Genomic DNA, 25,366 nt, shown 5'->3' with positions numbered 1-25,366 from the left:
CCCCCGAGGGCCTGCTCCTGCTATGTCCTGTGGTGTCCACCAGTCAGAGCAAACACTCCAGCAAGTGAGAGCTGTCAAACAGTTGGGAGCTGAAGTTTCCTCTGTTTCCATGCCCGCAGACATGCAGACCACTGTTTCACTAAACAGTGGAAACTATTGCTCTCACAGACAGGGAGCTGCATATTTAGCAGCAATGCACATAGCAGGATGCAGGGAGCCTGTTGGGGCAGTGGGGGTCTTCAGGCTCCCCCTGTGGTCCCATTGCACACTTGGTACTCTGGAAAGCACCCAGGAGAGATGGCTGTGCCCCAGCGGATAAGATCACAGGGCCAAGATCAGCCAATGCCCCTCTCCCCCCAAAAAATATATGTTAAATCGACTGGGGGTGGTGAGTTGCGCAGCACCCCGGATGCCAAGGAAAGGACAAGAAAGAACTCACTCATCACATTCACAGACAGATTGCGTCCAATAGATCAACGATGCATTCACCTCCACAAAGGATTTCAGATTATTTTCAAAATTGAATCACTGAGTAAACACACTTGCTTTACCTTCACCTAGGCCAGGGTTTCCAGAAGTGCAGCTCAAATGGGGCATCTGCCACATTTCTATTTGTATGTTCTTCCTGTTGAGGTTTGAATTTCTGTCAAATGAGCATTATGGCCAGAACGAAAGCTCACCTTCCCTTGTATCCAACAAGAGTCCCCAGGTTTGCACAGAATGTCTATCCAACTGGAATACTTTCTACTGGTTACATTTCCTTGGGCTCCATTACACATCTGTAGTGTGAATACATAATGAACATTTACTCAAGGAGGCGGAAAGAACTCCACTTGTGTAGATATTTTGTGCAAAGCTGTCTACTCTTGTTGAATAAAGGGAAGGTGAAGTTCCTTTGTGGCAGAGACACTCACACAGCTACTGAGATACCCACACAGACACTCACATAACCACTCACAGATGCACTCAGACACTCACTCAGATACTCATGTACCCACTCACAGATCCACTCAGACATTCACGCACCCACTCACAGACCCATTTGGACTCTCACACATACACTCACAGACCCACACAGACACTTACACACCCACTCACAGAAACAATCACACCCACTGTCACACCTAGAGACACCATCTTACACCTACTCTCACACCCAGACACTCTCACACCCAGACAGACACTCTACACCCAGTCTCACACCCAGAAACCCCCTCTCACACCTAATCTCAAACCCAGAGAGACAGACCCCGCGGGCAAGTCCTGCCTCACATGGCCAAAGACGATGGGTGGTTAGGGGGGTTGGCCACAGGGACTTGCCATGGCCTAAGGTAACTATAACTCGTGTCCTCGCCATGCACTGCAAATTACCCCAGATATTACAGCAATCATGACAACTTTTATAACATCATTAATCATATCAATAAAGCATTAGCAGTCCAATTAATTTAGAAAAATCTATGATGGGGGCACAGTGTGTCTATTCACAGACTTATTTGATATACTAAGGGAATACTGTGAATACTGCAGGGAGTATCAAACTATATGCTTAAGGTAACACCCCTCATAAAGGAGCTTTATTTTTAGTCTTTTTCCTTTTTATCAGGTTGGATCCCCCTTTCTCTCTGTATCATAGCAGCTATAGCACACATAAGTCTATTGGGGATACCCATTTTTATACACCATATATCCCACTTAGGTGTAGGGTAGGGACTATTCTCTTGGGCCTGAAGAAGTGCTGAAGATCCAGTTGGGCCACCAGGTCTGAAACATGCCAACCCTACAGTACTCACTATAAAGCTGTCAAGGCCCATTGAGACCAGTTGACAGAATCATTTTCTGTTTTTATCTCTGCCAAGGGGACTACTTCATTAAAATTAACTAGGTACACCTTAGGCAGTTTTAATTCACTTGCACCCAGTCTAGCACTCTACCCTACACTCACCATACTGTCAAGCACATTCATCATTGCAGTGGTCCTGTGGGGCCATTGGGCATTGCAGCTCTGGCCCAACAAGGACCAGCTTGATGATGAAGCATGACACCCATTTGGGTGTGTGAGGGCTCTACTTTCTGATCATTAGGCCTCCCCCTCATTTCATAGGGTTCTAACCGATAATTTGTCATTTTTGTATAGGAACAGCTCCCCCTTTTTTGCTTGAATAACATTTTTGCATCATGATATTTTTGAATCACAATATTTTTTTCTGACATTTCTGTATTCCAGTTTTGTGAACTCAATGTTTTGTCTAATTGACCACGTTAAGCAGCATTAGATGACCAATTCTGTGCAGCAGACCATCCTGCATATCACAAGGGATTCAGAGTAGAACCTCTCATCCTCTTCCTACTATGAATAAATGAAAATCCTCGAAAGGAGCATAGTAACATCATTAGCTTGAGTACCCTGCTGGTAATATTTGAGCCTACCATGTCTCAAATTACACATTGAGCAACGGATTCAAAAGCAAAATCTAATGCTGCCAATACTACAGTGGCAAATGTTCCAGGCAGCACTGTAGTTTATTATAAACCCTTGCATGAGTCAACATAAATCAAGATGATCTCATTTCCAGAAAATATGCTTTATGAAGTTGAATATGAATTCTACACAGGACTTTTCATCACACTACCCAGTCACTCTACGCCATTGATTTCTTCATGCTTATCATGGGTTTCATAACATGTACCTAATACCACTGGGGTCCTATCTTTGGATCGCTACAGGAGTGTTTCTTTTCACCATATGACTGGCAACACTGACTGTCACTCTTCTAAGTGGGCATTACATCCCTAAAGGAACTGTTCCACAACCTGTGGTTTGAGAACTTCAACTACATCTCTAATCCCACAGACCTCAACAAGATCTGTAAGCTGCAAACATTACAGCTTATCCTGTTTCTGGGGACATAGTTTGGGAAAGGTTCCTTACCAAGTTTTGGGGCACACTGAGATATTGTAATTGCCATATATGTTGAAAGTTTCAATGAATGATGTGATGATTGCTTGGTGTATTTCTGATGTCTGGGACAATGAGAAAGTAATATATATGATGTCTAATTTACAAGTGTGTACAACTTTGAATGATGAAGATCCTTATTTGAAAGACCCCCCACTTGATGCTTTAAAAAAGATAGGAACTGCTGGAAAAAAGGGCTGAACTAAATGTGAAATATGTCTTTAACCAAACACTGGCCAGTGTCTATCAAAGGAAAGGCTTCTACCCCACAAATATCAGAACACAATTGGGCATGGATGAAATACACAGGTACAAAAGGTAATTTTAAGTCTCAGGACAACTAGCATCTTCAGGTCCCAGGTACATAAAGGACAGGATTGGCATCTTGCAGAAGAACCAGCTGACAAGAGGACAGGGCTGCAGCTGGGCACTGACTGAATAAAGTGGCTGAGCTTGCTTTCCACTCGTATCCTGGAAGCTGTCTCATGCAGACTATGAACTTGAAGAGAGGCCAGAAGAAAGAACTTCAGCATCCTGGAGAACATCAGCTTTAAACAAATCAATTTCCATAGGTTTGAGACATGATGTTAAGGCAATCTAAGAAGAGAGTGACCTTGCCGAGCAAGATTTATTGGTTCATCCAGCTCAGAGCAGTTTTTCACAAGGAAAGGCACTTCATCAAGACCACCCAGAGAAAATATATATGACTTTGTGGAGCTATGTTTGACTATAGCTCTCAATCTCATCATGCTGGATATTCTCAAGCATCATAATTTCTAAACTGATGCCGAACATGGGGCAGTTACTTTACTTACATGAGACCATCGACCCTATTTAGAGAAGTCTGAATTACCTTTTTTCAGTTCAGAAACTGCCAGGGAAACCCTGGCGGTTCCAATTTGACAAATAGTAATGATTCACCACACCCTGGTAGGAAACACCTCGGTCATATAGTTTTTGTTTTTCAAAAGCAAACTCCTGCTTTGGGAGTTTTTTTTTTTAAACAAAAAAATTTCTCCTGAGCAGCTGCCAACAGCATGAAGGCCGTTCAGCAAACACCGAGTGCCTTCAGAGGAGGCTCTGAGGCTCAGAGATCTCCATAGGACAGCAGAATTCTCATAAAATGGAGGGTAGTACTCTGAGTGAGGCTTTTCAACTTTAAAAAAAACACAGTTTTTGTTCCACTTTTCAGAATTTTGTTATTTTGCTTTAGTTTTGTTTTCTTTTTTCTTTTTACTTAATTGGTTTTTAATTGTAGTTATTGGTTTCCTGGTTGTAACTTTGTTTTCTGGTGCACATATAGAGGGTCATTCTGACCCTGGCGGCCGGTGGCCGCCATGGCCACCGACCACGGGAGCACCGCCAACAGGCTGGCGGTGCTCCAACGAGCATTCTGACCGTGGCGGTTCAGCCGCGGTCAGAAGCGGAAAGTCAGCGGTCTCCCGCCGACTTTCCGCTGCTCGTGTGAATCCTCCATGGCTGCGGAGCGCGCTCCGCAGCCATGAGGATTCCGACCCCCCCTACCGCCATCCTGTTCATGGCGGGAAAGCCGCCATGAATAGGATGGCGGTAGGGGGGGTCGCGGGGCCCCTGGGGGCCCCTGCCGTGCCCATGCCAATGGCATGGGCACGGCAGGGGCCCCCGTAAGAGGGCCCGCAAAGTATTTCAGTGTCTGCCTTGCAGACACTGAAATACGCAACGGGTGCCACTGCACCCGTCGCACCTTCCCACTCCGCCGGCTCGATTACGAGCCGGCATCCTCGTGGGAAGGTCGTTTTCCCCTGGGCTGGCGGGCGGTTTTTCAGCAACCGCCCGCCAGCCCAGGGGAAAACTTGTAATACCCGCCGCGGTCTTTTGACCGCGGCGCGGTATTTCGGAGGGGGGAATTCTGGCGGGCGGCCTCCGCCGCCCGCCAACATTGGAATGACCCCCATAGTTCACTCCCATTTATCTGAGCAAAAACCTATCGCTTTGTGCCATTGTTACCAAGGATAAGCTGAGGTTTTCTCAACTGAACTGTATTTACTTTCCACAATGAACTGCCAGGGTCTCACAGTCTACACTGTAGCTGGAGAGATATTTGCTAGAGATAACCAAGCTAAGGACATTGTAACTCTTCATTACGCATCCATCACACTGCAGACTAACAACAACAATGAGGAGAAGCTGTTGGACCATACTTTTCCTTTTCCACTCAATCCCCACACATTTTGAAATGTTGCTGCTATTAATGTAGATTGAGAGAAGTGGTGGCACTTTCAGCTGCCAGTGGAACTGCTTCCTCAGACAAGTGGGATCTGACACCCTGGCAGCAAAGGGTCCTCTCATTATTGCGTCCAGTGACCAGGATAATACTGGGAGGTCCTCAAAGCTAAATATATCGCAGGTGGTCGATGTCTGCAGAGAGTGTAGTTCAGGATGTGGTTGAGTCCGTTCTGGTTGCACCAGGGTGGGGAAAGGTGGTCAGTGATGAAGCATGACACGGCCAAGTTTGGGAGACCACCTCTTCCTAAAGGAGGAATTCTCTGCACACTTGCTAACACTACAGTCTCGAGAAGAGACCACAAGCGATGATAAGATCACAATCAATGTGATTGTGGCTATGTGGCATAACCTCATTTCCTCAACACCTTTTGTGTGTATTGTTAAAGAACCATGGTATATTGTTGTTTTTCTGATAAAACCTGGAAAGGAAAAATGAATTCATTATTTCTTTATTTGCTGCTCTGGTGCCTTGCCTTCTCAAGGAAATACCAGGAGAGCAGTAATGCCCAATTAGTCCACCTCATAAGATATACTCCAGGACTGTGAAGACATCACCTGACAAGATCCCCGTGGTCATTGTTGCCTTGGTCAACTGTGGAGGATCACAACTTGCTGTGCAGACTGCATCTTATGGCTGAAGGTAATGGATAGCTAAGCCTTCTATCCTGCTATCCTGTTGGAGAAATACATTTTAACTAGTGGAGTACCAGGAGAACTTTGTGGATGTGGGTCTAATTGGGGGTAACCTGAAAACAACGACCCTGAAATGATCTGGACTAACTGTAACCAGTCCTAAAGTACCGTCCTGAAAATTGTTATTAGCTATTTGTCCCATTTTCCTTAAAACTTTGTGAAAATAAAATGTTGGGCTTTAAATACCATAGAATACAATGGTATTTAGATTTTAGTGGATGGGATGTCTGTTACCTTTGTGATGGAGTCCCCCCTCCGCCAAGATCTAAATTAAGCCTTTTGTCTTTTATGGAGAAAAGCTCCACTTTTGCAGATTTTTAGGACTACCAAGGGAACCCAGCAGCATTGCTCAGGAGGGAACTGGTTCTGCTGAAAGAATTTATATTTCTGCAAAACCACTAACCAAGCTTTCGGATAACGGCTATCCAGGTGCAGCACATTGGATCAAAAATTCCCAAAAGTATGTTTTTCAATACTCACATATGGTATCATTTTATCTTTTTTCCCGTAGATTTCTTTGAAAGCATATATATATATATATATATATATATATATATATATATATATATATATATATAAGCTTCTCCATTTGTGTGGCATATTTGCTTATTACTTGAATTTACTCTATAATAAGTTGAACATTCATACAATGTCTTTATTGGTACAATGTTGTGTTTAGTTTGATTACTCATAATACTTTATAGACATCTGTCCAGAGGTTGCTGAGACTAAGCTACCAAAGATTATCCAGTTATAATCTTATGAACACCATCCCTCTTATTGAATACTTTAAAACCAGAGTAAGTGCTAATTTTCCTAGCCTATAGTCTGTCGTTCACTTTCCATTGACAGACCCTGTTCTGATGGGTGTGGGAATGTTGCCGGTTGTAGCAGGGTGCTTGTACATAAGGGGTGTAGGTAGGATTCCGTTGGTGTGTGAGAGTGTCTCTCGCAGTGTGTAACAGTTAGCATTGAAAGTCTAATTTCGCAAATGAGGTGGTCCAAAGATGTGGGGCTGGAAGGCAGGTGACCAGATATTTACTTTTGAGAACCCTAGACCAATAACAGCTGGGAGCCCTAACCACTCAGCAGCCCCTCTCCATAGATCACTGTCCTCCAACATAATGTATATTGTTATTGGTGTCACCATGCACCAGTAAACCCACTGAACATAATTTCAATCTCCTCTCACCTGGAACCCTTCATGTTGGCAGACACTCACCATTTTCTCGAGTACTCTACCACCAGCCTCAAATATTAAGTGAATCCACTTCATATTCCCTCCATGCAAGCACAAACATTGCACATGTGGAAACAAGTGTCCTTTCCATGCAAGGCTTGAGGAAGGATCACTATATTGTACAAGTGTTGAAAAGCATATACTCAGGCACTGACTACAGACATATTTATGCACTAGTTAAGCTAGCATAGGACCCACCCATGTGTCACAGCACACTCAGAATATTGAGAAGTGGCTATGGAGGAAGCCAGCAGCAGTCAAAACAATACATAATGCAATAACTTCTAGGCAAGGCTGGAAGCACACTAAAGTGGTTCAGAAATATGTTAATGTACTGCAAAAAGCACTCCACACCACTGGGGTTCCCCACCACCACTGTGTCAATGTGCATGGGCAAGGCAGCCAACTCAGGAGTATGGAATCCACAGTGCATCATGCCATATTTTGCTCTTCCTGCTGCTGCTGTCACAGCAGGGCACACTATTGCTGCTTTTTTCAATGGCAACTGTCACAGCAGTTGTTAAAGAAATTTCACTGTGCAAACCTTCTTTTTCCAGTATTTGTCACATTATCTGTAGTAACAATGTCTCTATCAGTTATGATCAATGGAATTACTTCATAGGTGGGCCTCGCCAACTGCTGACTAATCAAAAGCCAGTAAACACAGTTGAAAAGATCCATTAAAGTACAAAGTCCCCCTTCCGTTTTATGCTGCATTTTAATTCCTCTCTTGTGAATACATGATTTCTTTCTACAGCCAAAGTTGTCTCTAGCCTGACCTAAGACTGCTCTTCTCTGTATGTTAAGAGAGAAGCTGTAGTGCAGCAGAAGGTAAGGGTGTCTGTTTTAATATGGCTGGGTTGTTCTATTTTGGTAAAATACAATGGCATTTTACTCTATGGTTCTATTTCATCATCTTGTCAAATACGTCTATTTTACAATGAGACATATGTCCCACTATCAGCTGTAGTGAAATATTCCAGATAGGGTTCAGTCTAGTGTAATGTACTGAGGAATTTGACATCAAACCATTTTCATTTTCATAATAAATTTATGGCAGAAAATAAAATTTTGTTGCTTTCTAGTTTCAAGTCAACAGGAGCAGTCAACTGTCTAATTGTTTGAAAGAACAACCTGAGTATGAGGAGTCCACGTATGCCTCTTATGTCTTAAAAGCTGCATCAGAGCATAGTAAGCAGTGCAACATTATTCTGTCTGTGAGACTGATGCTACGAAATGCATCACATTTTACATGGGCTCCCATGGGGGGCATAATACATGCTGCAGCTCATGGGGAACCCCTGGTGCCCCAATTCCTTGGGTACCTGGGTACCATAGACTAGGGACCTATATGGGGTCACCAGTATGCCAAATATGGGGTATGTGAAGTCCCAAGCAACCAAATTTAGAGAGAGAGAGCACAGTCCTGGTTAGCAGGAACTGAGTGAACAGAGTCAAAACACACTGACAGCAGGCAAAAAGTGGGGGTAACCATGCCAAAAAGAAGGTACTTTCCTACATAACCACCTCCCTCCCCAAACAAAGGACAATAAGGCTAACTTTGTTCAGAAGAGTCTTCATTGTCTAAGTGACTATGGGAACGCTCTGTACGCCGGCATCACCATCAAGCTGCAGAGGAAACTTCAACGAATCCAGAACGCTGCCGCACGACTCATCCTGAACATACCCCGCCACCACCACATCTCCGGACACCTGAAGAAACTCCACTGGCTCCCAGTCAACAAGAGGATTACCTTCAGACTCCTCACCCACGCACACAAAGCCCTGCACAACCTCGGACCAAAACTCATCAACCACCGCATCTCCTTCTACACTCCTCCTCGCACCCTAGGCTCGACCGGACAAGCCCTGGCAGCCGTACCTCGCATTCGAAAAGCCACCGCCGGAAGCAGGTCCTTCTCTTACCTAGCAGCGAAGACCTGGAACTCTCTTCCCAGCCACCTTCGCGCCAATCAAGACCACCTCCACTTCAGAAGGCAGCTCAAGGCCTGGCTCTTCGAGCACTGACCCCCCCCCCCAGCGCCTTGAGACCCTTACGGGTGAGTAGCGCGCTTTATAAATGTGATTGATTGATTGATTAAGTGGAAATATCTCGAGAGTTCATCTGCATTGGACTGGTTACTCCAAGGTCTATGTTCCACGGTATAGTCCATTTTCTGTAGCGATATGGACCACCTCAAAAGTTTGGGATTTTCACCTTTCATTTCTTTTAACCAAAGAAAGGGCTTGTGGTCTGTCTGAACAAGGAGGTGAGTGCCAAACAAGTATGGCCTCAGCTTCTCCAAAGCCCAAACCACAGCAAAGGCCCCCCGTTTCTATGGCTGGCCAAAGCTTTTCCCTGGGGGTCAACCTGTTGCTTATAAAAGCTACAGGTTGGTCCTGGCCCTTTGTATTCAGTTGTGACAGTACTGCCCCAACCCCTGCCTCAGAAGCATCTGTCTGCGCTATAAATTGTTTGGAGTAGTCAGGGCTTCTTAAAATAGGAGTAGAGCACATGGCCCTATGTCTCCTAGCTCTAGCATCTTCTGAACTTCAGATTTGATGTGGTCTCTGACATGATCAGGTTGCCTGTAGATTTTGCTCTTAACAGGCACGTTGTCCCCTGTGTCAATAGTGTTTTTACACCATGTGGTTTGACCAGGTGTCAGGGAGAACAGTTCTGAGAACTGTCCAAGGAGGTTTCTGCAGTCCTCTTTTTGGGACTCAGAAAGTCAGTCAACAAGTACTACCCCATCAACTGAGCCATCAGCTGCACTATGAGAGAAGAGGTCAGGGAGAGGGTCACTCTCTTCTTCCTGTCCCTCATCAGTTGCCATGAGCAGATTCATATCAGAACTGTCATAGTAGGGCTTAAGGCAGTTCACATGAAGCACCCTGAGGGGGCTTCTGGGTGTGCCAAGGTCTACCAAGTAGTTAACCTCACCCTTTTTCTTCACAATGGTGTGGGAACCACTCCACTTGTCCTGGAGTGCCCTGGGAGCCAAAGGCACCAGTACCCACACTTTATGTCCTGAATGGTACACAGTCCGTACAGCCTTCTGGCCATGCCATTGTTTCTGCGGCTCCTGGCTGGCCTGAAGGTTTTTGGTGGCCCTCTTCATGTACTCAGCCATCGTTGATCTGAGGCCAAGCACATAATCCTCAATTTCTTGCTGGGGAGGCTTGAAAAGTTGCTCCCAGCCTTCTCTAACAAGAGCAAGGGGACCCCTAACAGGGTGCCCATACAGAAGTTTAAATGGGCTGTAGCCCACACCCTTCTGAGGGACCTCCCTAGAGGCAAAAAGGAGGCATGGTAACAGGACATACCACCTCCTTCTGAGTTTTTCTGAGAGTCCCAGTATCATACCTTTGAGAATTGTATTAAATCTCTCGACTAGGCCATTTGTTTGGGGTTAGTAAGGAGGGGTGAACTTGTAAGTAACACCACACTCTTCCCACATGGCGTTTTGGTAAGCAGACATGTAGTTTGCACCTCTGTCTGATACCACCTCTTTAGGAAAGCCCACTCTTGCCCAGTACATGTATAAAATGGTGTCCTTGCACTTATGAAGTCCTGGAAGATGGAGCTGAAGTTCGAAGGGGCACCTCTGCTCATGCACACAGATACTTGCACCCTGCTCTCTGAGCTAGGAGGGCCTACCATAGGGGTGACTTACAGTGACCTGGTGCAGTGACCTGAAGTGAAAGGGTGCATGTACCTTTTCACGCAGGCTGCAATGGCAGGCATATTTTACATGGGCTCCCATGGGTGACATAATACATTCTGCAGCCCATGGGTAAATCCTGGTGACCCAATGCCCTGGGTACCTGGGTACCATATACTAGGGACCTATGTGGGGGCACCAGTATGCCAAATGTGGGGCGTGTGAAGTCCCAAGAAACCAAATTTAGAGGGAGAGAGCACAGTCAATTCGGTCCTGGTTAGCAGGATCTTAGTGAACACAGTCAAAACAAACTGACAGCAGGCAAAAAGTCGGGGTAGCCATGCCAAAAAGAGGGTACCTTCCTATACACTATATCTCCTTTGTATTGACTGTTTGGCAGTGGTTTCCATTCTTTTGTTTCCAGTAATAAGTTCCTGTGTGCAGCTGTAGCTTCCCTTAACTAATAAAAATGTTAAGTTAATGTTTGATGGTTAACACAGGATTTCTTCTTTCTTTCCTTGTTGATAAAAAAGTGGAGTTTGCTTTTTATTGTGAGCAGTGTTGGAACACTGGTGGTAGTAATGTTGTGGGTCCTGGCAGATTCCAGAGCTTTCCCTTACAGAATGTCGAAAAATTAGCGAATATAGCCAACGTTCAATTTTTTGCAAGGCCTTCTAAGTAAGAAAGCATAGTAGGATTCATAAAAGCCTCAACGCTCTGGATGCACCTGGGTCCCTAAGTTTCCTAAATGTCCACAACATGCAGGGTTTCCTGCTTGCTAGCTGACCAAGTGCCCAAATAGTGCAGCCGTTCATGATGGCAAGTGAGAGCCCTCTCTTTCTGCAGGTATATATGTTATATGTCAAAAACATACCCAAAAGAATAAACATTTCCCTTTGCTTGCCATAGAGATGGGGATGTTCTAGGTATAATACTCCATATCTGCCCCCTAGAAGGGGAGAAAAACTATTAGGTTTGTTTCAGGGTGGGTTTTGGCCTATTGCCAGGATGGGCCATTCCACTCCAGCTTATTTTCCCTGGTATCTAGTCAGCTCTCTGCCCCATCTTCTGGGGGTTAAAATTAGATAAACCCCACTCTGCCCCCATGGGTGGTGGAAAGGCTGTTGTGGCTATTTTGGGGTGTAGATAAGGACCAGGCCAGCATGGGCCAAGCTCACTCCTCCTTTTTTCTTCATTTTCCATTGTGACTAGTGGGTTTCATGCCCCCTGTGGGGGGGGGCAGAAAGACTGTTGGGCCATTGTGCAGTGTGGGCACAGCTCAAGACCAAGATGGACCAAGGCCATTTCTTTTTTGACATTTTCCTTGCTGCCTAGTCAAATGTCTCCCCCCAGGTAGGTAGGAAAACTGTTCTATTTTTGTGGGCAGGAGCACTTGCTCATGCCTGTAAGTCCACAGGGCCAGCCCCCCTCTACCCTGCTGTCTCATGGGTCGATCCCTGCTTCGGAATTGTGGTATTATGGTAATCACCAAGTAGAGATCCACTAGGAAGAGGTATCACAGGAAAGGAGACATCATCTCTTTTCTAGCTGTACCTCTTGCACACAGTTAAGGGCCTAGGGCAGACATATGCCCCCAAAGCACCAATGTAAGTGAAGTCAGGCCAGTCCTCATAGTGCCATTTTCTTTTTGCTATGTTGCCATGACATCAGTACACTGTATGCATTGCAGTTCACAGCAGCAAGAAAAAACGAATTCAGGACAGGATTAAGGACCTTTTCTTGCATTCTGAATTTGTTTTTTTTTAAAAGCTCAGGAAGAGAACAGTTCATCTACTGCATTAGAACAGTTAAAACTATCCTTCCCTGAACAATAAAAGCCCATTAAGATAAACCCATATATAACACATTGTAAATGTAACACATAACTTACCATACGTTAACTAATCACTTGCAGCTGTAGATGCATTGTGAAAAATATGAATGAGTTGGAGTTGCCATGCGTGGTAATGTATGTGTGGTAAAGGGGGAATGGGGGAATGGGGATACCGCTGAAACGTCTTTGAGAAAACCATCTCTGATACTGCCACCATCCCTTATGTATATTATTAACGAGAACATTGTGGACACAATGCATCACATATCATACTTTGTTCAACTCTAATTGTGCATTTCAGCTGTTTAAATATTCAAATGTTAAGAAGTGAGCATTTAGAACGTAGATTTCCTCTCTAAATCCCTGAGCTCGCATGGGGAAGTCTAGTTCGGTAACTAGCAAGCATCTATGAATGCGCATAAAAAAATACGTTTTTGAACAGTTGCCCGTTGCTAATGTCTTCTGGGATGCTATTATAATTTGGCACTGGGCAGTGCAGACAAGCATATTTCTCATACTTGCTGAGTGTGCAGATTCGATCGAAGTGGCTGAGAGGCAGAGCTTCACGAGAGCATGCCAGGAGGTACTGAGAGTTTCTGTAACGAGAAAGTCCAGCTGAAACCTATAATGTGTGAGTTCCCTGTGCAATAAGCATCCATACAGTATGAGTACAGGATTGTATGTAAGAGGAGTTTTGGAGTGAAGTACCTGAGGAGAGACGTTATGACTTTAGAGGATATCAATACCATCCAATGATATAGATTGCAGGTAGCAGGATAAACAGAACGCTTGCAGCTGGACTTCTGCGACTATACCCGAGGCTACCTGAAATACTCCTCTAACATTTACCAACTTCAAAAGCACAAACCCCAAAAGGAGGCGTTAAACCTGTCAGCCTTCGTGTGATCTCCCCCAACACTTTTTGGGACTTCTCCCCTCCTGTTTTTCCGAATTCATTTTTGTTGGCCTTGGGACTCTGTGCGTTTTACTACTAGTAACCAATGGTAAATAAAGTGTTTGTGCTCATGCCCTAAAATATGGTAACATTGGCTTACACCTCATTAGCACAATTAAATTATTCATAAGTCCCTAGTAAGACAGTATACCAAGTACCCAGGGCCAGTAAATTAAATGCTACTAGTGGGCCTGCATGATATGTGGTGCCAACACTTAAGTAGTCCCTTAAAACATATCTAAGGTCTGCCATTACAGCATGTGTAAAGCTTTAAACTGCCAATTCGACCTGGTAAAATAAACCCTTTTGCCATGCCTCAAACTCCCTTTTTAATACATATGGCACCGCAAACATAGGCTCTAAACAGTCAAGAGGCGAGGTGCAGTGTTTTTAAAAAGTTGGACATGCACTTTTAAGTTTTACATGTCCTGGTAGTGGAAACTCACAAATTCATTTTTCACTGTTGTAATAATTGATATCTTTTGGTTGATAACTAAGGTTTTTTAATTGAAAATCCTCTTTAATGGTAAAGTCGGATTTCAAGTTAAATTCTGAAAATGCCACTTTTAGGAAGATGGTATATTCTTGTCCTAACCATCATGTGCCTGCAGCCTGTTTCCTGGGTCACATGAGGTGTTGTAGTTGGCAGCTGACTATTTTGTATTCTTACCAGACAGCATACAATAGAGGGACTGAATGTTTGCAGGATGGGGCATCCCAGCAGGATGGGGGAGGAGCTGTGCACTGCACCACTTGCACTTCAAAGACACTGACTCAACACACACACACAAGGAATTTCATCCAAGCTTTTTGGGCCCCAGACATCCTGGGACCAGTGCAAGGAGTCAGAAAATTCCAGACACTTCTGTGGGGTGAAAATTCCAGACATTTTTTTCACTTCAAAGCTGGCATCAGGTATAACATTAGGACCTTTAGACCCACTCTTCAGTTCACTTCTGGACTTGCAATAGAACTCTCAGAGGACTGCCCTGTTGCCTGTGGCTTGCTGTGTATTTCAGTGGACTGTCTTGCTGCACCAAGAGGCCTGCCCTGCTGTCTGAAGCCTGCCTTGTGCCCTCAGAGTTCTGCACTTCTAATTGAGACCTGCTTTTCTGTGTGAACCCAGGACTTCCAGAGTGACTCCAAGGGCTAGATGGCTGGTTTTATTCCTGTTGCATGCTCTAGGGACGGAAAAGACTCCAAACATCTGGAACTGACACCTGGACCAAGCCAGAGTGAGTCCTGACCTACCAAGTGGTGTGTTAAAGGTGAGCAGATAGCACACATCTAAAAGTTGAGACTTAGCAAGTTTTTAGCCAAAAAGTGCCTGGGAACTGAGAGGAGAGGAGACCGGGACCTACCTGATCGCCAATCCACTGAGAGTGTATCTCCAGAAGGCCTGACTTTGGGGTAGCTCCCTGTACATTCCTCTTCACTGCAGCAAAGCCTGTTCAGATGCTTCTTGCAGAACGGATATCCGGCCTTGTGAAGCCCTCATCGACTACAGACTTCAGCTTCGTCCCAATAGAGATTTTTTACTTCAATAAAAGAGACTAAATCTGAATGTGGAAATATTCACTGTGATTTCATCCAGCGGCTCTCGAACAATGACCCCTCTTCCTTGGACACTTACCAGCTGCCTTGCCCCACTGAACTTTACCTCCCTAGCTATTTTTCTTAAACATTTCCAGTGAGTCCAAAGGTAAGTGCCAGTAATGCCCAATCCACTTCATGTATCCGAATGGTGCTATAACTTTTGGCTTATCCCTGTTTTCTTGAGACTAAGGCCCTCATTACGAGTGGACCCCCAGATTCGCAGTGGTGGTCTGACCCCCGTCAAAGCGGCGGTCCGACCACTTTGGCGGCGGTCAGACCGCCATATTATGACCATGGCGAAAGTGCCACGGTCAGACCGCTGGCACAGGCAGTTTCCCTCCACAGGAGGGGCTGGCGGTGCCAGCGGTCCTAATCTGCCAGGGCAGAGCTGCATGTAGCAAAACCCTGGGAATTACGGCTCCCCTCTCCACCAGCTTTGACATGGGGGTTGCACCGCCCTGTAAAAGCTGGCGGAGACGAGGTGCACGGGGCTTCATGAGGGGCCCTCCACTGCGCATGCACTTGACATGGGCAGTGCAGGGACATCCATGGACAGCCCGTTTTGGTTTTCACTGTCTACTTAGCAGACCTCATCTTCTGGGGGGTGAAATTGGGAAAACCCCACTCTGCACTGATGGGTGGCAGAAAGGCTGTTGTTGCTATTTTGGGGCGGAGATATGGACCAGGCCAGCATGGGACAAGCCCACTACTCCCTTTTTCTTCATTTTCCCTGGTGACTAGTGGGCTCTCTGGCCCCCTGTGGGGGCAGAAAGACTGTTGGGCTATTGTGCCATGTGGACACAATGCAATACCATGCTGGACCAAGGCAATTCCTTTTTTGGCATTATTCCCTGCTGCCTAGTGACATTTTAGCCCCCAGGTAGACAGGAAGACTGTTCGATTCTTTTGGGCACTAGCACTTGCTCATGCCTGGAAGTCCACAGGGCCATAATGACGGTGCGCAAGACTGCCAAATTTGCGCCACAAATGGTGGAAACCTGTTTTATCAGAACCGTAGAACATTACTGAAGCATGGCAAGGCAAATGCATTAGTGTATCATATCCACATATATCAACATCCCAAAACCAATAACGTGCCAAGACGTAATGGCACAAAGCTGCAAGTAACAAGGGAGATACTTAAAGGTAGGACGCCCATCAACCAGGAAGGCAGGAAGGACTAGTATATATTACTACAATTATATTACAAAAAATGTCTATGAAAAAGGCATAATTGGAAGCAGTTCATTAGTATGGTAGAAAATCATGAACACCTCAATGTATGCAATGCAATATCTACATATTAATGGCATTTTACCTAGAAATGAATGCTGCAGCAATATTTCTACATACAAATCAAATTAAGAAAAAGTGTCCTGAAAGTTAAAGGGAAAGTTTGGATGTTGGCTGTAATATACATATTTTAACTAGAGAAAGAGGTTAATTTTATTATTAGCCAATTGGCATTATAAAGCTGCTTTTGTGCAATATTGATGATGCAGACCTGCCAAATATTTGCACTGTACAGCATGTATCAACCTAGCACAGAACAAGGTGGTCATTTTTTGACAACACTTTAAGACATTGTATCTCATAAATAAACATGAGGCACAATGAATTCTGCAAATGCTTTTCACATGGCAGAATGCAGAGATATAGAGATGGCAGAACTCAATTTCTGCAATCACATTCAGAAATTGCTGTTATTTTGATGCATATCCCTAAAGAGGAAAGGAGTACATTACTACAAAATAGTTTACATTGCAAAAAGGTCATCAGAGGGAGCAGACAGTGCTGGATGCGCCAATGATTATCACATCTTCTACTCACTCCTTGCAAGCTGTCCCTCAACAACAGATTTCAAAGTCATTGAGGGACAGTTTACTGACTAAGGGCAGTCAGCAAAACCTCAATGGTTTATGACTACTGGAGCTTAACAAACCATTCACATATTTCCTTGGGAATTATAAGGGAAAGGAGACTACACCTTTGCCTCCACTTTTCGTTACAATTCATTATGAATCACACTGTTAACTTTTTGATTGTATTGTGTCTAAATATGGCTTCCAGCACTGTAGAACATCCCCACAAATATTCCCTTTGCTGATTTAACCACTAAGAATTTTTGGGAACTACCTGGTAGAAGTGAAATTGGTTTGTACAGGGACTAAGCTCCAGCTCTACTTTAAATTCCAAGTGTAATGTTTTGATATTCACATCTTCTGGACTGGTATCTGTCTGTATAAATGTTGTGTGCTTTCACTCAGGAAACATTCTAGTGCCTGCCAGAGTTGAAGACAATCTGTGAATTTATCATGCAGTGTTGATTGATTGAAAGCACTCTGTTAAACAATTAGGATTCACCTGAAGGGCTGGAAAAGAGCTCCTTGCTGAAGTCTCCTGAAAAACTTTCAATTAAGGAGTCATGGATAGTGTTCTTAGAGCTGCTCCAGAACTCTGGACCTGCCAGACACTTGCTATTTGGATGACACCCACTATCAGTATTGTCAAGGTTTATCTCACGCCCTTGTTATGTTTAAGGGGCTTACATCGGGTTAAAACATTTCCAAAAAACAATACAAGTATTTTTCTGTGTTGCAGACTGTTAGACCATACATCCTTGTTGTGATATTCACCTAAACATTTTGTCTTCACCCCCTACGTTTTGGTGAACTCATTTTGTTGGCATTTGGACTCTGTGCACTATACTCCTGCTAACCAGTACTAAAGTGCTTGTGTTCTCTCCTTAAACATGGTAAAATTCACCTAAACCTGTTTGCCACATTTAGTTTAGTTGCAGGTCCCTTGTAAATAGTGCTACATGTACTCATGGCCTGTAAATTAAATGCTGTTAATGGGTCTGCAGCACTAATTATGCTGCCAACTAAAGAAGCCTTTCATACCATTTCTGAGGCCTGCCACTGGAGCCTGTAGTGCAGCTTGACACTGCCATTTCAACCTGGCAAAATAAACCTTTGCCAGGCCTAAACTTTCCTTTTTAATACTTATTTAGTTACCCATAGGGTAGATACTAAAGACTCATAGAGCAGGGTGCATTGGATTTCTACAGTAGGACATTTGCATTTAAGTTCTAGATGTCGTGGCAGTGAAAAACTTCTAAAGTTGTTTTTCACTGTAGTAAGGCATATCTCTCCCATTGACTAACACTGGGTTACCTTATTGCATTTAATAAGTGCTAATATCTGATTGGGAGCAAATAGAGATTTGCTGTTTGCCCTCAAATATATTGTAATTTAAAATCCTCTTTCATGGTGAAGTTGAATTTGAAAAAAATGCTTTAAATGTCTTAAACTGGGATTTTCCTGTATTGTATTTTCACTTGATTGATGCTTTTGTGCGACATAAATACTTTACTCATTGCTTCTAGGTAGAGTCTGACTGCTTTGTGCCAAGCTGCCAGGGGTTAAGTGTAGGTTAATTTAGTGACTATTCCTGACAAGGATTGTGGTTGTTGCTTGAGTGCGGCTTCCAACCCTCTCAAGCAATAAACCAGTTTAATACACTAAGGGGGTCATTATGACCCTGGTGGCCCTGCTCTGCCACGCCAGCGGTGGCGGCCAGACCGCCGACAGCATAGCGGTGCAGGACTGCCAAATAATGACAACAGCAGTGAACTGGCTGCATTGCATCCAGTTCACCACCTGTACCACCAGGGGGTTAGGACCGCCTGGCCGAACCCCCTGGGCGGTCCACCTAACACACTGCTCGCGGTATTTTGAGCATCCTTACCGTCAGGGATTCCGTGGCGGCAGCCCCGCCACGGAATCCCTGGTGGTAACGATACTGGAGACAGGAATGCTCATTCCTGTCACCCATGCAGGACTCCCCAACCCCTCCCTCCATGTAGGATCCTCCCCCCACACCCAACCCCATCAGAAACCCCTCCACCCCCGAAGCAGTGACACCCCCTGCCCCTGTTCCACATTCCTAACCCCCGCCCCGTACATTCACGCAGGCACACATCACACATACATACATACACGCACACATACACGCACACTCATTCACACTCAAATGCACACACAGCCACGACACCACCCCCACCTCCGCATACACACATTCACACAGGCACACATACACTTGCATACACATGCACACAAACACACACAACATTCCCCACCCCCTCTATTCACACAAACACACAGCCTCATTCACGCACACAACACTCAACACACCCTCCCCTGTCGGCCGATCACCTTACCTGGTGGTCGCAGTGGTCGTCCGGAAGAGAACTGGGTCCATGGCGCTTGCTCCGCCACCAGAGCCCTTGTCATCACAACGCTGCCACACCTATTACTATGTTGTAATGAGGGCCTAAATTCCTGCAATTTTCCAGTGAGGTCCAAGGATGCACACATTCATTACAATTCTTTATACTACTGCAGAGCATTGGAACCTATTATCAACCTATGCACTTTAATGCTTTTTCAATAGACAATGAACTATGTGAATTTTTTTAAAAACTGTTCGCAACCACACTCTTGGACAAGTTCGCTTGAACTTTACTTCTGCCTGATTATTGTCATTGCTCCCTTGTTGTGAACACCTTGTTTTATTGAAATCCCTACAGCTATTGTACCTGATTTACTGTGCTTCTTTCATCTTGATAAATTGTACTCTGCTTGAAAATAGTGCTATTGCTCTACATCTAGTCGACTTCAGGGGCACAGTGCCTATGCCACAGTGCCTATGCCAAGCCACTGTTGTCCTATGGTTGAGCATTGCCATTAGCTAACAGTTTGTGAAATAGGGCCTCGGATGCTTTGCGAACTTACGCAAGAAACAAAATCCATCATGAGTAACTGGGTGTCAATCTCAAATGTTTGAAAATATGTGCTTACATCAGGGCCACATGGGAACCCATCATAATTCCATATTTTTGCAGATAGTATGTATGGTGCTATCTGACATAGTTGTTATATCAGATTTCATGTAGTAATTTCAGTACAAATGTTTAATTTCTTTACATTATGAATGCTGTATACACAGGAAAAAGCTTTGTGTAAGCAAACAATACATAAAGTTGCATCTTCTTTGTAAATGCCTTTGCAAAATATTTGTAGCACCGCTAATGCAAGAACTTGTTTGTTCAACAAGAAATTGCAAGAAAACCTATCTCTGGAATATGTAGCACAATGACAATATTATGGGTCTAAATGTTGTATATAAGAGATTATTGTGCGTCTTTTTTGCTTACAAAAAGCTTGTATAATTGAATGGCACTTTTTAAGATCTTTTGTGTTTCTCTATTATCTATTCTTTCTCCACATTCTACCCGTATTTTCTTGGCATTAGAATATGAGGTGTTCTAATGTTGGATCCTATATATGTGATCATTCAGATATCTTGAATCTCTCTGTATGTTCTTTACTGTGCCCATAATCACAGTTGCCTCACCCTTTATGAATGGACTTAATTATCACTGCCTCACTGTTTAACGTTTGCTCAAAAGCTAGCATTTCTTTCACAAAATTATTTTCAAATGATATACTTTTTTATTGCATGGTATTTATTTTTTTAATTACTTCATACTAATCCCTTAAGGAAATCTGTTACCTCATTTACTTTTGCCAGCATCAACACTGTTTCAGGATTAATTTCCAAATATGCTTCCATTTCTTCTATTTGTTACACTATGAAAATGATGATTCAAAAGGATTTATAAACAATGTAAAATATGTATCAAATCTTGCTGCTCTACAGCATAAGTTAATGGTTTTCTTGCTATCTTGGCATTGGAGGCAATGGCTTAAAATCATATATCATAAATTACTCTTATCAATCAATCAATCAATCAATCAAAAAAATCTATAGAGTGCGCTACTCACCCGTGAGGGTCTCAAGGCGCTGGGAGGAGGGGGGGATCAATCACGGGGGGAAGGAGGGTCACTGTTCGAACAGCCATGTCTTGAGGCTCTTTCTGAAGAGCAGGAGGTCTTTGGTTTTGCGAAGGTTGGTGGGGAGGGAGTTCCAGGTTTTGGGGGCGAGGTAGGAGAAGGACCTGCCTCCTGTGGTGGTGCGTTGGATGCGGGGGACTGTGTCTAGGGCGAGGTCGGCTGATTGGAGGTTGCGTGTGGGAGTATAGAAGTTCACTCGTTCGTTGAGGTAGGTTGGGCCGGTGTTGTGGAGGGATTAGTGTGCGTGGATGAGGATCTTGAATGTGATTCTCTTTTCTATGGGGAGCCAGTGAAGGGATTTGAGGTGTGGTGAGATTTGTTCGTGGCGGGGGAGGCCAAGGACGAGGCGTGCGGCTGTGTTCTGGATTCTCTGGAGTTTGAGTTTGAGTCTGGTGCCGGCGTAGAGGGTGTTACCGTAGTCTAGTCTGCTGCTGATGAGTGCATGGGTGACTGTGTTCCTGGTCTCTGGGCGAATCCATTTGAAGGATTTTTTTTGAGTGCGGAGTGTGTGGAAGCAGGAGGAGGTTAGGGCATTGATTTGCTGTGTCATGGAGTGGGAGGGGTCTAGGATGATGCTGAGGTTGCGTGCGTGATTTGCGGGGTTGGGTTCGGGGCAGAGGGCGGTGGGCCACCAGGAGTCATCAAATGTGGTTTTCTTGGGGCCGAAGATGATGATCTCGGTTTTGTTGGAGTTAAGCTTGAGGTGGTTAGTAGTCATCCAGTTGGCAGTGTCGAGGAGGGCAGCATGTAGGTTGGTTTTGGCGGTGGTGGGGTTGCGGGTGAGGGAGAGGATGAGTTGGGTGTCATCTGCGTAGGAGAGGATAGTGATTCCGTGTGCTCGGAGGATGTTGGCTAGGGGGATCATGCAGATGTTGAAGAGTGTGGGGCTGAGGGAGGACCCTTGGGGGACTCCGCAGATGATCTTGGAAGTGGTGGAGTGGAAAGGTGGAAGGTGGACTCTCTGGGTCCGGTCGGTGAGGAAGGAGGTGAGCCAGTCTAAGGCTTTGTGGCGAATTCCTATGTTGTGGAGGCGTGTGCGGAGTGTGTGGTGGCAGACGGTGTCAAAGGCTGCGTAGAGGTCTAGGAGGATGAGTGCGACGGTCTCGTCTTTGTCAACTTTGGTCCTGATGTGGTCAGTGCATGCAATGAGGGCGGTTTCCGTGCTGTGGTTCTTGCGGAACCCGGATTGTGAGGGATCAAGAGTGTTGTTTGCTTCGAGGAAGTGGGATAGGCGGGCGTTGACTAGTTTCTCAGCAACCTTGGCGGGGAAAGGGAGGAGGGAGATGGGGCGATAGTTGGAGAGGATCTCTGGGTCGGCTTTGTTTTTTTTAGGAGAGTGGTGATTTCCGCATGCTTCCAGGGGTCTGGGTAGGTGGCGGAGTCGAAAGAGGAATTGATTATGTCGCGGAGTATGGGGCGATGGTTGGGCTGGCTTTGTTGTATATGCGATGTGGACAGGGGTCGGAGGGGGATCCGGAGTGGATGGAGTCCATGGTTTTTTTGGATTCTTCGTGTGTGGTGGGGGTCCAGGTGGTGAGTGTGGTGGGTGGGTCATGAGTGGGGGTTGGGTTGGGTGAGTAAGGGGTGTGTGCGGTGGGTGTGTGTGGTATGAAGCTGTTGTGGATGTCCAGGATGTTGTGGTGGAAGTGGTTGGAGAGGGCGTCACATAGGGGCTGTGTGTGTGAGGGGTCTATGTTGCTGGCTTTGGGTTTGGCAAGTTCATTAATGATGGTGAAGATTTCTTTGCTGTTTTGAGAGCTCTTGTCAAGGCGTGTCTTGTAGTGATCTCTTTTGGTGGTGCATATGAGTTGGTGATGGGTGCGAATGGTGGTTTTGAGGGTGGAGAAGTTGGTTGTGGAGGGTTCCAGTCGTCATATTTTCTCCGCTTGGCGGCATTTGCGCTTGGAGTCTTGGAGTTCAGGGGTGAACCATGGGGCGTTCTTGATGTTGCGGGTGGCGATGTGTTTTCTGAGGGGGGCTAGTGTGTCTGTGCAGGTGGTGATCCATTTGAAGAGGTTGTGTGCTCCTGTGTTGGGGTCGTTGGTGTGGGGGGGGGTGTTGTGAGCCAGTTGGGAGTTTAGTCATTCTGTGGGGATCTTGTCCCACATGCAGTAGGGTGTGGTGTGTTGATGGTGGTGTGTGGGGGGTTTGGTGAAGGAGAAGTGGACGCAATGGTGGTCAGTCCAGAGGAGTTCGGTGGTGTGGGTGTAGTCTATGTGTTGGCTTGATGTGAAAATTGCGTTGAGCGTGTGTCCTGCTGAGTGGGTGGGTGCGGTGACCAGTTGTTTGAGTCCGAGGTTGGTGAGGTTGTCTATGAGGGAGGTAGAGTTGTGGTCTTGTAAGTTTTCCAAGTGAAAGTTGAAATCACTGAGGAGGATGTAGTCTGTGGAGGTGAGGGCGTGCGAGCTGATGATGTCAGCGATGGTGTCGCAGAAGGCGGGGCGTGGTCCTGGTGGTCTGTAGATTAAAGTACCTCTGAGGGTGGAGTTGTTGTTAATGTGGATCAGGCAGTTCATGTGTTCTGTGTTGTCGATAGTGTCTTGGGAGCTGGTGGTGACTTTGATGGTGTCCATGTGTAGGATGGTGATGCCACCCCCTGGCCTGTTGAGGTGGGCTTTGCATTGGAGTTTGTATCCCTTGGGGATGGCGATGGCTATGTCGGGTTCTGTGGGGGTTGGTCGAGGTTTCCGTGAGGAAGGCAATGTCAGGTGAGTGTGATGTGATGAGGTCCCAGAGTTCTATGGCATGTTTGTGAAGGGAGCGGGTGTTGAGGAGCAGGCAGTTGAGGTGGTTGTGGTGGGCGGCATTGGTGTGGTGCATGAGGGTGTTGTTGCGGGGTGTGTTCTGGTTGTGGGCTGGTGTGCGGCGGGGTTGGTTGGTGGGGGTGGGGGGAGAGCAGGTGAGTATTGCGTTGGGGGTGTTGTGTTTGTTGAAAGGGGGGTCGCTATGGTTGGTGTGTGGTGTGAGGGATGTGGAGCAGGAGAAATGACAGGTGTGGCAGGTGAAGGGGCCATGAGTGTGTGTGGGGCTGGAAGGGGTGCACGTGGGGAGGGGGCCTGGGTTGAGTGAGTGGAGGGTGAGGGGGGAGTAGGTTTGTCTGAGAGGGCCAGGGGGACTGGCTCTGGGCACGGTCTTGGCGCAGACGGGCTTGCCTTTGGCGCGCCGCAGCTGCCATAAAATGAGGGGATGGTTGGAGTGGCAGCTGGGAGGAGGGAGGGTTGGTCAAATGGGAAGGCTGGGGGGGTGGGGCCGCAGGGGAAGGCAGCGGCGGGAAAAAAAAGGCTCAGAAAAAGACTGTGAGGAGGAGGGGGTAGGCGGGAGGGGCCACAGGGGAATGCAGTGGCGGGGAAAAAGGCTCAGAAAAAGACAGTGAGGAGGAGGGGGGAGGCGGGAGGGGCCGCAGGGGACGCAGCGGCTTGGGGAAATTGGCTAAAAGAAAAAGATGGTAAAAGACAGTGAGGAGGTGGCGCGGGCGGCGGAGTGGGGAGCGACCTGCCTGCAGAAGCAGGGACAAGGGTTGCTCCTCGTCACCGCGCTGCTGCTGCCATAAAAGGATGGGAGGGTGGGAGTGGCAGCTGGGAGGAGGGAGGGCTGGTCGAATGGGAAGGCTGGGGGGGTGGGGCCGCAGGGGAAGGCAGCGGCGGGAAAAAAAGGCTCAGAAAAAGACGGTGAGGAGGAGGGGGGAGGCGCCGCAGAGGAAGGCAGCGGCAGGGAAAAAAAAGGCTCAGAAAAAGATGGTGAGGAGGAGAGGGGAGGCGGGAGGGGCCGCAGGGGACGCAGCGGCTTGGGGAAATTGGCTAAAAGAAAAAGATGGTAAAAGACAGTGAGGAGTGGCGCAGGCGGCGGAGCAGGGAGCAACATGTAAACCAAAGATTGCATGTAACTATTTGAAGTGAACATTACAAAGGTAAATTAATCCCCCATGGTATAAGGGTTGCACAGAAACATACACTTGCATGAAAAGTCACCTATTCCTGACACAAAAAGGATCAGATTTCAAAGATGTGCTCTTTGAATTTCACTACCAGAAATAAAATAATTATTATATGTTTTCATTTTTTCAAATGGGGAGATGTAAGCTTTAAGGACCAAATACTTCTTTTATCATTAGAAACATACACTGAAAGAAGGATACTAATGAAACGTGTAGACAAACATTGACAAAATGCAGTAGTGCATAAGAATATGATGTTGACTTAACAGCAGAAAATATACCAGTGTAACAAGCTTGGCAATTGTAA

At 45.9% G+C, this 25,366-nt stretch overlaps 1 long non-coding RNA gene across 2 annotated transcripts in view; it reads left to right on the top strand.

The window, feature by feature from the left end:
- LOC138246120 (uncharacterized) overlaps nt 1-25,366 on the top strand; it is a 387,722-nt gene that overhangs the window by 272,483 nt on the left and 89,873 nt on the right. The gene's annotated exons all lie outside the window — the stretch shown is intronic.

Source organism: Pleurodeles waltl, chromosome 7 (assembly GCF_031143425.1).
Source record: "Pleurodeles waltl isolate 20211129_DDA chromosome 7, aPleWal1.hap1.20221129, whole genome shotgun sequence".
NCBI classification, from domain to species: domain Eukaryota; kingdom Metazoa; phylum Chordata; class Amphibia; order Caudata; family Salamandridae; genus Pleurodeles; species Pleurodeles waltl.
Note: the sequence above shows the minus strand (reverse complement) of the source record. Positions and strands in the feature narration are given on the sequence as shown.